General features: G+C 43.3%; 1 protein-coding gene across 1 annotated transcript in view; it reads left to right on the forward strand.

The window, feature by feature from the left end:
• Positions 1-15560, forward strand: part of LOC144818397 (cytochrome P450 1A4-like) — a 222650-nt gene that overhangs the window by 56574 nt on the left and 150516 nt on the right. The window lies entirely within an intron of this gene.

Here is a 15560-nt window from a genome sequence, read left to right on the forward strand (position 1 = left end):
CTCTGAATTAAGCAGAATGCTCTCACCCAGTCAAGAGATCAGGGCTAGATCCAACATCGTTTTTTAGCTCACTGCACCATCCCAGTTTCAGAACCTGGCTGTATGCAAATTAGTCTGTTCCTGTCCCAGTGCATGATGGGAACAGGACAAACCAAACTACAAAAGCCAATTCTTACACTGGGAAGGAAACAAGCTTCCGGGGACCGGTTTCTGGCATTACAGCCGTCTTCGGCCCGGCTTGCTTGAATCCTGATGGTGCAATGAGCAAGGGACTCATGTCTGAGTACACCCTTCCACGCTTAGGGTGGACAAAAATATTTACAACAAGGGGTGGTGAGGGACAGAGTCTCTGAATTAAGCAGAATACTCTCACCCAGTCAAGAGATCAGGGCTAGATCCAACACCGTTTTTTAGCTCACTGCACCATCCCAGTTTTAGAACCTGGCTGTATGCAAATTAGTCTGTTCCTGTCCAGTACATTGGCATGACAACCAGAGCAGTGAAAACCAGGCTCAATGAACACAAGAGCAATATACGGTGCAAAAAGAGTACTACGAAAATGGCGATTCACTTTCTGGAGATGGGACATTGTGTCAATGACATCTATTGGACCGTGATTGAACAATTACCCACAGAACATGGTCTTTTTGAAAAAGAACAACGTTGGGTTTTCCGTTTGGGTACCCATATATCAGGTCTAAATGATGATATCCCCTGGGGGCAACTAAAGACATAAAAACATCGTTAGGAAGCAACGCTAATACTATACACTAAATATATCTACCAAGAACCCAGTGCACACAACCACTGGTATCCTGATCATAACCCCCTTAAAAAACATTGTACCAGTATTGCCATTTATTATTAAGAATGGAGTGTACATAAAACCTTTTAGACCGAAAACGGGCAAGAACCCATGTTACACTTAGCAGTTTCTGAAATGATAAGAAATCCCTTTTGGCAATCACTGTTATAAGCAATCCCCTTACGCAGATAGTTTTCTTTTGCCAAAAACGATCGTTGTTTACAAACGAAACCGCTTCAGACACAAACCCGACTCTCAGAAAAGTCGAGGGAGTGTAGGAGCACGTTTGTGGGCATGCGCGTAGAAAAGAAAGACCACCAAGCTTAACGTGCAAGCGCTAGCGAATGCGGCTGACTGCAACGCATGCGCCTTCTTTGGGAGAAATACAGGGAACAAAACCCAATTACCGGCGAACCAAATATGGGCCGCCCCGGTCACCAATTATCTAATTAAGGGCGTATTAGCGAGTATATAAAGGCCCTCTGTAATCGCACTCCCACAACCAGCGGAGGCGGCGTAAGGGGCAGCGAAGAGGGATTCTCCTCATAGACCCGTGAGTAATACCAAAAAAACGGAAGAACTTAACAACCCCTGAGCAATATGTAAGTACTAGAAAACCAAATAGCAGGATGTGTGTATATTATTTGTTCCTTTGTCTTTACAGGCAGCAAGGAAGCCCGGGTAACCCCTACGTTAAAAACGGTCTCATGGAGCAATAAACTCCTTACTAAACAGTATGTTTTGCCCACTGTGAGCATCACAGTAATCTCTCCACTAATCACGAAACTAAGATAATACCACAGGGCTCTTTCTACGGTCCTGACATTAGAGCGTGTGTTTTATGTTATATGTGTGTCTGTCTTGTAGGTGTCTTTATTCGAATATTTTTCGAATTTTTGATTTTTCCAAAAAATTTTCACCTTAGGCACGTTCATTATGTGTAGAATGACACTCTTGTGTCCTGATAAATTATAAACCGCACATCTTTTTGCATGACCAGCACCACGGGTGAACAAACCCATGGTTTTTTGAAGGAAGGGATCACCTGAAAAAAACTTTTTTGTCCTTTCCCTCCACAGGTCAGCTAAATAGCGGTTGTTAAGTAGGTACATTGACATACCTTCACTTGTAAATATCACTTTTTTGTAAATATTCAAAAACAAGATTAGAAAAACGTGAGTAAGGTGGGGATTTGTGTACCCCAGTCCTGAAGAAGATGTTTTTACATCGAAACATGTTGACACACACAAGGAGGCGGCGCACATAAAACTACGCCACACCTCCTCATGTACCCTTTTTAATAGTACCAACTCGGGGACCAATTAAAGTTTTTTTGCATTCAGGTCCTTTTTAAATCTCCACTCACTATCCTAAACCCCACCACAGCACTCACATATATATAAAAAAATCCCTCACAATACACCACACATAGTCAAGAAGTGCTCCCGCGTAAGCGTTGGTCGCAGCACGCCGTATCCCGTAGAGGGATACGATGACCCCGATGATGAAGCATGACACCAAGGGGCCTGTTGGTGTGTGAGGGGTACCCAAAAACACCAAACGTGTTCCCAACCAAAGTAGGGACACTGTTAACCCATTACTTAATGGATTCCTCTTGTTTATAAATGTAACCCAGGGAGAACGAATCCATTTCCAGGTAATATATTCTCTCTCTCCTTCTTTTTGTTTAAAATTGGCGAATTACCATAGACAGAATCTCTGGTGGTATCCCCATGTCAGCTAAACATTACCACAATATATGTCTGGGAACATGGTCGAATGCTGTTTTGAGGTCGATAAAAGCCACATATAGGCTACCCCGGCCAGTGACCACAGGTCTTCCACGAGAGTACAATTAAGCAATAGACCCGATCAATTGTTCCCTTTTTGGCTCTAAAGCCTGCTTGGAATGGGGATAGAATGTTATTCTCACTGATCCAGAACTGTTTCTTATTCAACAGAGCTCAACTGACCACTTTCTGGATAGAGTCGATAAGGCTTATTGGTCTATTTGGTAGGGGACAATCTGTCACCTTTTTTATATATCGGAATCACCTCAGTGCCATTCCATGATGGAGCTACTGGAGCTCCTGCTGCAACAGCATTTAACAAAATCAAAATATAGGCTGACCAATTCTCCTTATCGTGTCAAAAGAAGTCGCCAAGAATTCCATCAGCTTTTGCTTGAACAATTGAATTAATAGAAGTCTGTATTTCTACATTAGTAAAGAACTCCTTAGTATAGATCAAGGGCAGGGCAAGCTTGCGTGGGTCTAAATCTGTGGACAAAGAATCTGCATGCAAAAGTTTGAAATGGTCTTGCCAGACAGAGATTGCTATATTACCAGCTGGTAGAGAGGCCCTATGGGCATCCCCACACAACACTATCTGCCAAAACAGTTCATCATTGGCAGCACATGCCTCACCGATTAGCCTCCATCTATTATCGTCCCACTCTAATTTTGCTCTTGCTTTAGCTTTCTTATACGCCCATCTCAGGTCTCTTACTGTCTTGCTCGAGTGGGATCTAAGAGAAGACACTAGTTGTTGTTTAAGTTGCCTACACTCACGGTTAAACCAAACGGTCTGCTTTGGTACCACGTGGCTGTGCTGTGGATGTGATAAAGGGTTGTTAAAATGAGCAGCCAGTTGTTTGAAGAGGCTGGAATGTCTAAGAGAAATAAGTTCCTGGCCTTCCCAATACTCAAGCAAGACTTTAAGTCCAGCAGACCCGAAACTAGTTCGTAATTGAGGGCCTGGTGCTTGGCCTCATCTAGAATCAGCTTGTGCCACTTTAAGGGGTGGTTGTCATTCGATGGAAGGAGTTCTCTAGTCACTACGAAAGATGGCTTTATAAGAGTCCCATCCCAAGGTGATGTGAGGCTCATGCTCAAATGATTGTGGCCACTATCTACACATGTACCCACAGACATACCTATAAGCAATGGCCAAAGCGTTAGGCCAAGAAGGAAGTAGTCAATACGGCTTAGACCTATTAAAGGTATTGGCACCCATTTTGTCGGACTTACTCCGCCCATTTGTGGCCCGTAGTCCATGCCCCAGGGTAATGGCTTTAGCTGTAATGCGACTTGATACCATTTCCTGATGGGGGACTAGCCAATAGTCATCTTCTTCTCTTTCCTTGCTATTGTTTTCCTTCCCCAGGGGTTCAAAATTGACATTAAAGTCCCCTGCTAGAATCAAGCTGTACGAGGAGCGCCTTGCCCCTAGGAGCTCCTTGAGATCTTACAGGGTGGTAGATCTACCACCCCCAATTCCTCGCACATAGATATAGAAAATGTCCAAGGTGCTGCCTGTTTTGCCCTTTAGGCGGATAGCCAAAATATCAGGGCTGTTACAGGAGAGCTCACAAACTTGGTAGTTAAGCTCTATCTTCACCCAAACTAACAATCCCTCTGAAGGGCGACCAACTTTGTTCTGGTTGGCTGGATGATGGAATGTTACAAACTCAAGCATATACAATGCGATGGTACTTCAGGTTTCCTGGAGTAGACAGTTATTAAAGGATTCCATTAATTGGATCCAGTGTGGAAGTGTCAGCTTTGTCGTCACCACAGCCACATTCCAAGACAGTATCATTAACGGGCACTGTTCCAGGTGGATAGGGGTGTTGGGAGGGCTAGGTCTCGAGATCAGCAGCTCTGGGTATATCTGATGGTTGCTGTTGCGGGAAGCAATGTGCTCCTCACAAACTGCTCCCTGGTTGTGGTGGGAAATAAAGCCCAGGGCAATCCTAAACTTACACTAAGAGTGATGGCATGTCTCTTCTCAGATATGGACTAGGAAGCTTCGGAAATCCTAGAGGCAAGACTTTTATCAAAGCCCTTATGAAGTCTGAGAGTGATTGACCCAGTAGACTAAAAAAATGAAGAATAAATGTTATATGGAATTCTTTGGTTTGTGTATACAAAGGAAATTTTATGAACTAACATTTCATAACAGAAATGACACATGCTACGGAGTGCAGGCATTTATATGTATTCTGACGACTGACATTGTTGTGCTACCTTTTAGAGACTCTTTGGGAAACGGGTTCTCCCAATTGATTTGCATCCAATTTAGATACCTCTGATTGTTGTTTAATATCTGTGTTCTAATACTTTCCTGTACAGAGTATTTAAAGGATAGTGAGACAATATTATTCCAATCACCCATATCCTTTTGAATTCAGAGCAATTGTTTTCTTTTTGTGCTTGCTATAATAAAAAACAGTGGGCCAGATTCACAGAACTAACTAAAGACAGTTTAGGAGTCCTAAAGTTAGGAGTCCTAACTTTACTACTCCTAAACTAAGAAAAATCCTAACTTTAAGACTTTCGGCATTCACAGAAGGCATTCAGGAGTCCTAAAGTTAGGAGTCCTAACTTTACTACTCCTCAACTAAGAAAAATCCTAACTTTAAGACTTTCGGTATTCACAGAAGGCATTTATGAGTCCTAAAGTTAGGACTCCTAACTTCTGTGAATACCAAAATGGTAGTAAGTTTAGGATTTTGTCTTAAGTTAGTTCTGTGAATCGGGCCTTTTGTGAGCTACTTCCATATCACTTCTTTACATCATTATTTGACTGCTGATGTAATCGCATACATGATAGGGACCAATTTCGCATGCAGTATCATGATGGCATGTCTGCATAACCCATATGTGAAAAGGATTGTGAGGAAGTCGGAACGCAGGAGTTCAGGGTGTTTGTCTCCCCATGTCAACTTGACTGCCTTAACTACTACTTATTATAATACGAACGTTTAACTAGCAGCCCATATTATGCTGTAAGGGAGTCAAATGAATATATGGTCCCTTCTGCATATAGTTCTCTCCTGGTGGTTAAGGCCGCCTCTGACCACAAGATTCTGTCATGCGTTCTAGTCATAAGTTAAAAGTAAGATAGGCAACATAAAGGCAATTCTGGAGAATGTGGTACAACTCCCCCCAATTCTTTGAGTGTATCTAACCCAACACTGTTGTGCCATACAAATTGGCTTGCTCTATAGCACTATCACCTTCAATTTCTCAGAAAGAACCTCCTGCAGTGAAACACTCTCAAGCGCTGCTCTCAGTTTGGTCCCTTGATGGTCACTGCGGTTTTCAAACCATTGGTTATCCCACCATAACTGAGTAGCCAGATAATAAGCTTAATTTCCAGCCGGTTTTCCGCAAGAGTACAGTTTGCAGGGTCCAAAGCTCCCTGAAGAACTGTTCCCTGAATATGATCATTAGTGTGCGGTGCTGGATTACAATGTTCATAATTGCTATCGTGCCCATTGATGAAAGGGGGAATCAACTGAAGTGATTGTCTTGTGACTGTCATTACCATATCAATATTACCCCTCAAAATATGAACATTTGTGGGATATATCTGAACTCCCAGGTACCGAAAGGGGACAGGTTCCCAGCTTAGTAATGATCTGTGTTGCTGTAGGTAAGTATGGTCAGTATTTAGACTGGAATGATACGTCACATTTAATGCATACATCTGAGATATTTCCAAAGATTCCCAAAGCCTTCATCATCCTGGGTAGACTACTTGGGGGATAATAGAGATACAGGAAGGTGCTGTCTGCATATAATGAAATCATGCGGGAGGTGTGTGGAAGCTTTATTACCTAATTCGGTGGCCCATCCCTCGGAATGCACACCAACGGCTCCATGGCCTTGGCACACACCAAGGTGGACAAAGGGCAACCCTGTTGGCTGCTGCCTTGTATTGGCCACTGTGATGAGATTGTTTTACCCATAAAAACACTAGTTAAAGGTTTGGTGTATACTAAACAAATTTAGCCAATTAGGTTCACCCCCAGTGTGAGCCGCCGAAGCACCCTGAAGGTATATTTCCACAAGTGGGTATCAAAGGCCTTCTCTCAATCAATCAATCAATCAAAACATTTATAGAGGGTCTCAAGGCGCTGAAGGGAGGGGAGGGTGCTGCTACTGCTCGAATATCCAGGTCTTGAGGTGCCTCCTGAAGGTGAGATGGTCCTGGATCAGTCGAAGGTGTGTGGGGAGGGAGTTCCATGTCTTGGCGGCCAGGTAGGAGAACAATCTTCCTCCGGCTGTGGCTCTGCGGATCCGTGGGACGATGGCGAGGGCGAGGCTGGCAGAGCGGAGCCGGCGGGTGTGAGTGTAGAACGTGAGGCGGTTGTTGAGGTATTCAGGGCCCATGTCGTGGAGAGCTTTGTGTGCGTGGGTGAGGAGCCTGAATGTGATCCTCTTGTTGACGGGGAGCCGGTGTAGGTCTCTCAGGTGGGCGGATATGTGGCTATGGCGAGGGATGTCAAGGATGAGTCTTGCGGAGGCGTTCTGTATGCGTAGTCTCTTCTGGAGTTTGACGGTAGTTCCTGCGTATAGGGCGTTTCCGTAGTCCAGTCGGCTAGAGACGAGGGCCTGGGTGACCGTCTTTCTGGTTTCGGTGGGGATCCACCGGAATAGTTTTCTGAGCATGCGCAGGGTGTTGAAGCATGATGACGAGACGGCGTTGAGTTGCTTGGTCATCGTGAGGGTGGAGTCCGGGATGAATCCCAGGTTGCGTGCTTGGTCCGAGGGTGACGGTGGGGAGCCCAGTGCTGAGGGCCACCAGGAGTCGTCCCAGGCGGAGGGGGATTGTCTGAGGATGAGGACCTCCGTCTTGTCTGAGTTCAGCTTCAGGCGGCTGAGCTTCATCCATTCTGCGACGTCTTTCATTCCTTCCTGTAGGTTGGTTTTGGCGGTGGCTGGGTCTTTATTGAGGGAGAGTATCAGCTGGGTGTCGTCGGCATAGGAGATGATGTTGATGTTGTGTGTGCGTGCGATTGCGGCAAGGGGACTCATGTAGATATTGAAGAGTGTTGGGCTGAGCGAGGATCCTTGGGGTACGCCGCAGATGATTTTGGTGGCTTCTGAGCGGAAGGGAGGGAGGCGAACTCTCTGGGTTCTGTCAGAGAGGAACGAGGTGATCCAGTCCAGGGCCTTTCCTTGGATCCCAGTGTTGAAGAGGCATATTATTATGGTGTGATGGCATACGGTGTCGAAGGCTGCCGAGAGGTCCAGGAGGATGAGGGCGGTTGTTTCTCCATTGTCCATCAGAGTCCTGATGTCGTCGGTGGCTGCGATGAGGGCGGTCTCGGTGCTGTGGTTGGCTCGAAAACCGGACTGGGAAGGGTCGAGCGAGTTGTTTGTTTTGAGAAAAGCAGTCAGCTGTTTATTGACGGTCTTCTCAATGACCTTGGCCGGAAAGGGAAGAAGGGAGATGGGGCGGAAGTTCTTGAGGTCTTTGTGGTCTGCTGTGGGTTTCTTCAGAAGGGCGTTGATTTCTGCGTGCTTCCAGCTCTCGGGGAAGGTGGCTGACGCGAACGAGATGTTTATGATGTTTCGGAGATGGGGTGCGATGATGGTGTCGGCTATGTTTGAAGATATGATGGGGGCATGGGTCCGAGGGGGAGCCGGAGTGGATGTAGTTCATGACGTTGGTGGTTTCTTCAGTGCTGATGGGGGTCCAGGCACTGAGGGTGGTGTTGGGGGTCGTTGGTTCGGTGACTGGAGGCGGAGTCTGGGGTCCGAAGCTGTCGTGTATATCTGCGATCTTTCAGTGGAGGAACGTGGCGAGGGAGTTGCAGAGTTCTTGCGATGGTGTGATGTCGTTGTTGCTGGTGCTGGGGTTGGAGAGTTCTTTGACGATGTTGAAGAGTTCCTTGCTGTTGTGGGTGTTGCTGTCTAGTGGCTCTTTGAATGATGTACTTTTTGTGGTGAGTATCAGCTGCTGGTGTTTGCGGATGGCGGTCTTGAGGGCTGTCATGTTTGCTGTAGTTTGTTCGTGGCGCCAGGTTTTTTCGACGGTTCGGCAGTACTTCTTTGATTCTTTGAGGGCGTCTGTGAACCATGGAGATTTCCTGTAGCCAGTCATGCCTCGGGGGTTCTTCAGAGGTGCGAGGTCTCGTCGGAGCAGTTGGTGATCCACTGTGCGAGGCTGTGGGCTGCGTTGTTGGTTTCAGCGGTGTTTGTTGGTGGGTTCTGGCTCAGCGATGAGAGGATCTGGTCTGTGGTGACTTTTCTCCAGTCTCTGCGGGGGATTTGTTGCGTGTGGTGGTGGGATGTATTCTTTTTGAATGTGAAGTGGGTGCATCTGTGGTCGGTCCAGTGTAGTCCGGAGGAGTGGCTGAAGGAGACGTGGTGGCTGGTGGAGAAGATGGGGTCGAGCGTGTGGCCAGCGATGTGGGTTGGGGTGTTCACCAGTTGTTTGAGTCCGAGGTTGGCGAGGTTGTCGAGTAGGGTGGTGGTGTTGTTGTCGCTGTTTTTCTCCAGGTGGAAGTTAAGATTCTCTCTGTCTAACGCGGCCACTGCCACATACAGGAAGGCCCACAACATCCTATCCAGCACACAAAAGAGACAGTGGGTATTACTGCCAGGGATGAACCCACTCTGGTTCAGGTGTTCTAATGTCAACAATAGTGGTGAACGTCTATTGAGTAACACCTTCCCCAAAATCTTATACTGTGTTTTGAACATGGACAATGGCCTGTAGGATTTGACATCTACTTATACTAAGGTACCCCCTGTTTCTTCGAGGCCTAAGAGGAGGGGGAAAATAAATACAAAATAGAGCAACCTCTTATCTGACCTATCTGCTTTAAAGAAAATGGTAATGGCTCTCATTACAAAATTCACTGTACAGCATAAACACACAGAAATGAATCAGTTTTCATTTACATTATATTTATTTATTACATGTATATTTGATTTTTTATATATGCTTTTTTCCCTCCTTTATAAAAAGATTTTTACATTAATAAACACATTACATAGGAATTATTAACACATTTTTTTCCATGAAAGAGAGAGACATTTCTTCACTTTTCTGTGCACAAATTTATATGCAGATAACCCCCAAAGCGAAATGTAAAAATTGTTAACATTCTATCATTCATCCATTCTCACCTTTCAAACTTCTCATACACACCAACTAACATACTACACAAACAAATTCATAAAGAAACCACATCTTAAGTGAAAACACTACTACCATAATTTAGTTTGCCTTAAATCATTACATTCCAAAACACAAACACGTGTCCGACTTTTAAGTTTTTAATAATCGTTTTCTTGTCGTAATTCTTGGGTGAGTTTAAAAGATGTGTGTTGCTGGCCTACGTACGTTTCGGTGAAAACAAGTTGTTATCACCTTCTTCAGGGCCAATAGAATACACGTTCCATCTTAAAAATTGTCTGGGGGTTCTATCTGTAACAATAAAATTTTATGTATCAGTATATATGCTGTATCTTTTCCAAAAGCATATTCCAAAAGTTTTTGGCATATTTTCGTGCCCAACAATAAAGATAGTGTGACTACTCCAAACAAAGAAAACATGTTCAGAACTCCATATTAAAGAAAGAGAGCCGTAAGGTGTGATGTGGTTCTGAATGACAGGAAGTGGAAAAACCTAAATTTGAGAAGTTAACATGCAGATACACGCCATAGGTGAAATAAAAACAACAGGGGGGATACATTGTGTTTAGACTTGCTTCACCAGAGGTAGAGTAGCATTTGAAAACTAACTTGAACCTACATGTCTAAACAGTAGGCTGAAGACGCGTTATCGTTTTCCAAAGTGTTGGAATGTCCACATTGGGATTTAGGCAGTAGCTGCAATAAGAAAGATTTGTACATGTTAGGTTAAATTTCGGCCTATGATTTTAAATATGGGGATTCCCTATTATAGGTATCCTACTTACACAAATAAAGGAAATAGATCTTCTACGCAATATTCAAAATCTTATATGAAAGATACTTGAATCAGCAAGGATTATCTCGATATTGGAAAGTGTTGTAGCTTTCAACTGCAACCTGTAATGCAGGGAATGTCTAGTCATTTAAGTTGTTATACATAATGGTTGGCCTTTAAACATCATTGGATTCAAAAGAAATCTTACCCAAATATAGCATCAGGATTAAATATTATTTAGAGGTCCTTTGAGAATATTCATTTTCACCTATTTAAAGGTATCTGTAGTTTTAAATCCGAGAAAAACCCATCTGTGTAAGTAGAAAAGCATACAGTTAAAAAGGGTATTCACAAATCAGAATATCATACAGATAAGAAAAAGCAGAGATGTTATACGACTGCTTATTATAGCGAATCCTATGGAAAGACGCTGAGATTCTGTTTTCGAGCATTCAAAACTATTTTGGAGACGTGGTCAATTGGTGTCTAGTGCACGGTCATTCATTATTGTGATGTTTACTCTTGTCATGGATTACCCCCGAAGATCTAGATATGAGTGAAGTTCAACAAGATTGCAACCTATTTTAGATGTTTTGCATTATATTAACACTCATGCCTTGTAAGATCTAAACATAAATAATGGTCGACAGACTAAAGACGACATATTAAAATGATGTGCTATGTTGAAATGTACTATATCCTATTCACAGGTCTCAATATATTTAAAGGCAATGTCGGCTTTGTTGATGTCTTAAAGCTTTTTGCCTAACATTGCCATTGCTCTTCTAAGGTTACACCGATGCGGCAGACTATGTGTATATATATAATAAATATAATGTAAGTGAAAACTGTTTCATTTCTGTGTATTTATGCTGTACAGTGAATTTTGTAATGAGAGCCATTGCCATTTTCTTGAAAGCAGATAGGTCGGTTAAGAGGTTGCTCTCGTTTGTATTTTCTATACGATTTGACAACCAAGAAGCCTCTTCCAGGTTTGAAAAGCACCACTATCGCTGCCTTCCCAGCCTTTTGAGGAAGCAGTCACCTCGCTGGCTCTTTTTTATGTGTGTGAAGTGATTAGAGGCTAATCTTGGTTGACAGGTAGCATAATGTCAGCCGGTAGGCCATTTGCTCCAGGAGTTTCTAACCTTGGCCACTTGGTTTACAGCTGTGCCAGTTTCTGGTGCTGTGAGGGTGGTGTCAATCAAAGCTACTTTATTAGGGGTCAGTTGGGTCAGATGCACCTCTTGTTGATAACCTGTAATATCCTGTATGTCTGGGGGCAGTGGGAAAGGCTGATCATTAATAGCAGTAGGCAGCAAAGATGTCATTAATAGCCTTCTTTGTATAGCAAATATCACCTGTAACTGAGTGTATGGAGCAAACGGGTTTCTGGTCTATGGTTGATCTCACTAACCACACAAATAATTTTCAAGACCAATCATCTTCACTATGTTGCCTAGTTATGTAATCTTTTTAATTGATCCCTTGCAGCCTGTCAATCAGAGTATAATATTTATTTTCCGTCCCTAAAAGGTTTTTACGTCAATGTGGGTGTGAGATAGCTTGTAGCTCTAATTATCCCAGTTTTGACTCCATGACTGATATGCCCTGAATCACTGTGAATCTAACCTCACATGTGGTCTTCAGGCACCTCTCCATGACTACTTTAATGACATCTCATTCATTGGCCTCATCCTGTCCTATAGGTTTGTTCTCTTTAAAATAATGTTCACTCTAGTGCGAAATACCACATCTTCCAATCCCTCAGCAGAAATATGCCAGGTCGATATTCATGGAGTTCCTATATTCCCAGTGTTTCCTCATTAAGAGAGGGTTGGGAGCTAAGGAGGCTCATATATCCAGTGGTCCCACCCTATGTGCCAAGACCTTCTCAATCAGGAACATGTCTATGTGTGTCTGTACTCAATTGAGAGGAGAGTAGATGTATTCGTTTGCTCCTGGATGTTGTTTACTCTGTTTCTTTTTTTTTCTTTTTTTTTTAAATTTCTTTATTAGTTTCTAACAAAAAGTGCCATACAGTGCCTTATTGCCTTGGCTCTGGTTAGGCTCCATAACGCATATATTTCAATTTACAACACTTCAAGCAATAGTTGATAAGAGTGGCTGCTGTTATATCCAGAAGTGAGCACCGCAGGAGCACTGGTTGGTATTTTGCGCGCAGCGTATGGGAAGTGGCTGTATATATTTGGCATCATTAGCGTGCATGAAGGTGTATGGCACATGGGAGGGGAGCAAGAGGAACTGGGGTCAGGGTGAGAACAGTGTACACCTTTGCCCAACTCAGATCTAAGTGGCTCCCAGATGCATCTGTGCTATCCATGTGTGCCACTCAGTGGTGTTATCTGCAATGACCAGTGATAGTCATGCTTCCAGGGGATGTGTGAGTGATGAGAGAAAGGAGGATAGTAAGATGGCTAATCCACTAAATGTCCCCACTACCCCTTTTTGCACGTACCTGTTTGCAGTATGTCAGTTGCAGATGCTAGGAGTCTGTCATCTGTTTGCCAGCTGTTTTGAAAATCGTGTTGGATGGTGTCCCATTCGGCTGCTATCTGGAGTTTGCGGAGTCCCAGGGTGTCTTCGATGTGCAAGGCAATGTTTTCGGCTTGCGCCAAAATTGTTAGTGAGCTGAACCTTGCTGTTGCAAGGGGGGACTCCAAGCGTTTATGTTGTTCCCTCCATATGTCCAATAGACAACAGTTTCCCACCAATGATGAAATATTCTGTGATACTCCCCACATTACAGCTCCATGTAGAGGTAGAAGCAATCTGTCCATATGTATAGCAATAAGAGCATTGTAATCTCCACCTTGTATGCTAGGTAGGTCTGGATGCTGCTGCACCTTGGGAATTAAGGAGTCATGTAACCATGCCATATTAGTGTTGTGTGCACAGATACTAGCTTAAATAAGGTCCCACCATCCAGGGTGCTGGATGTATCAGGTATCTGCCTTCAATATCTATGTAATGTTTGCTTGTAATGTATAGTGTTGCAGGAGCATTCCATATTAGCTTACCTCTGGCATATACTAAATATGATGTGCCTTTAACCTGTCCTCTCCATTATCTTTGTACTACCTCTAGCTGTGCAAATGTTAAATGAATCTCTTGAAGACATGCTACCTATATACTTATATGCTTTAGATATTCTTACACTCTCTAACATTTAGTATACAAGCCAAATCCATGCACATTCCTGATGAGACAGTTATATGCAGGACATAGCATTATATTGTGAGCAATATCACTCCCTTCAGCTGTACATCAGCAACAGTGTCTGCCTTTTGTACTTGTGCTTCCAGTGCCCCATGATTCTCCTGTGGTCTAATTTGTAAAGTATCAGGATGCTTGCCGTTTGTGGTGATAACAAATGTGAAACCTATGGGTGGTCCCAAAAAGCAATATATTTCTATAATGTAGGCAATAATCTGAATTTAGTCTTCAAGCTCTTCCCAAAGATCTAATTATTGAAATGAAATAATTAATACAAATGAGCTGAAAAAAGTAGATGTTAGTAACAACATTTCCATCTGTAATTTTGTGTCACAATAGCAGATTCACAAAACCAATATACCATTACAACTGGTTCTGGTTGCAACGATATACATAGTTTACAGGTTTTTCAAAAAATGTAATTCATATGGTAAAATCTTATAAATTAAATATGTGTATGAAGGGAACCTTTTCTATTTCTGAAATGTGCACAAAATCGTGCATTTAGAAACAGTGGTTATTTGTACATCTCTGAATTCGGGATTACCTATAGTATCATGTGATTTAGAAGCATTTTGCTAAATGCTTTCTTTTTTGCACACAGACTTACTTTTGGAAGCCGATAGTGCAGATACATCCAATTGGTAATAACAACTGGTCTACCAGTCTGTGCTACCATGTCTACCATTAATAACAGTACTCCACTTGTGTGACTTTTTAACTGTGTGGCTAGCAGCAGAATCTGGGTCCTCGCACAGCTACCGTCTAGATGAACCTACCAAACCTAGATATTTCTAAAAGCTAGACACCGAGGGGTTTCCAGGTTGGTTTGTCTTGCATGGATCCCCTGACATTTTCCCACCTGTAATGCCCTTCAAACCTCAACCTTTGGCAAAAAACATGCATCTTCCTCACATTTCTTTGAAAGAAAGTTTCAGAAGCTGAAGAGATCCCCAAATTTTCCATCACTCATTGTTCCCGCACTTGTCTTGATATGAATACTGCCCCATTTGTGTCGGTGGACCCAGAGCTGTAGCAAACAGGCCCAAAATGTAATGTGGAGACATGATTATTTCCAGTCAAAAATTGTCCTGATTTGGAAATGTGGGTAACTGTGATATTTAGACCCGGGCTCGGCCGGCACCCGGTAAAACCTACAAAAAACAGACTTTTTTTAAACTAGCCACCCGGGAGAGTCAAGGGTGGTGTGCCTTGCATGGATCCAATAAAGTTTATTTCACACAATTCCTTTCAGATCGCAAACTTTGTCTAAAGTCACATATTTTCCTCACATTTCTGTGACAGAAACTTCTGCATTTTGCAGGGATCCACCACATTCCCATCACCTAGCATTCTCACGCTTGTCCCGATAAAACATCTGTCCCACTTGTTTGGCAGGGCCTAGTGACCAAGAGAGGCATAGGTCAAATCAGAGACAACGCAAGCTCACCTGAAGTTCCGGATGTTTCACACTTACTGTTTACAGTGCGGCTACATATTTGCATCTGCACTGATTAACCATATTTGGACGCACTCTCCAGGTTTGACTTTGCTTCTGCTGCATCCGGTTAAGGGTGTTCCATGGTGCAGAGTCAGACAATGATCCCTAAACCAACTGTGACCCCTAAAAGAAAATTCTAGCCACTCGGGATCATAATCCTTGTAATTGTATGCATTTTCCAAACACAGCGAATGGTGTAGTGTTATCTACATCCATGGTAAGCATATATTCTCAAACTTTGAACTTACTAAAGATGTGGTTTTCACAGTAATATCATGGCGAAAACGCACATTATACAAAGCGCT

The sequence above is a fragment of the Lissotriton helveticus genome, chromosome 2_1 (genome assembly GCF_964261635.1).
Source record: "Lissotriton helveticus chromosome 2_1, aLisHel1.1, whole genome shotgun sequence".
Lineage (NCBI taxonomy): Eukaryota > Metazoa > Chordata > Amphibia > Caudata > Salamandridae > Lissotriton > Lissotriton helveticus.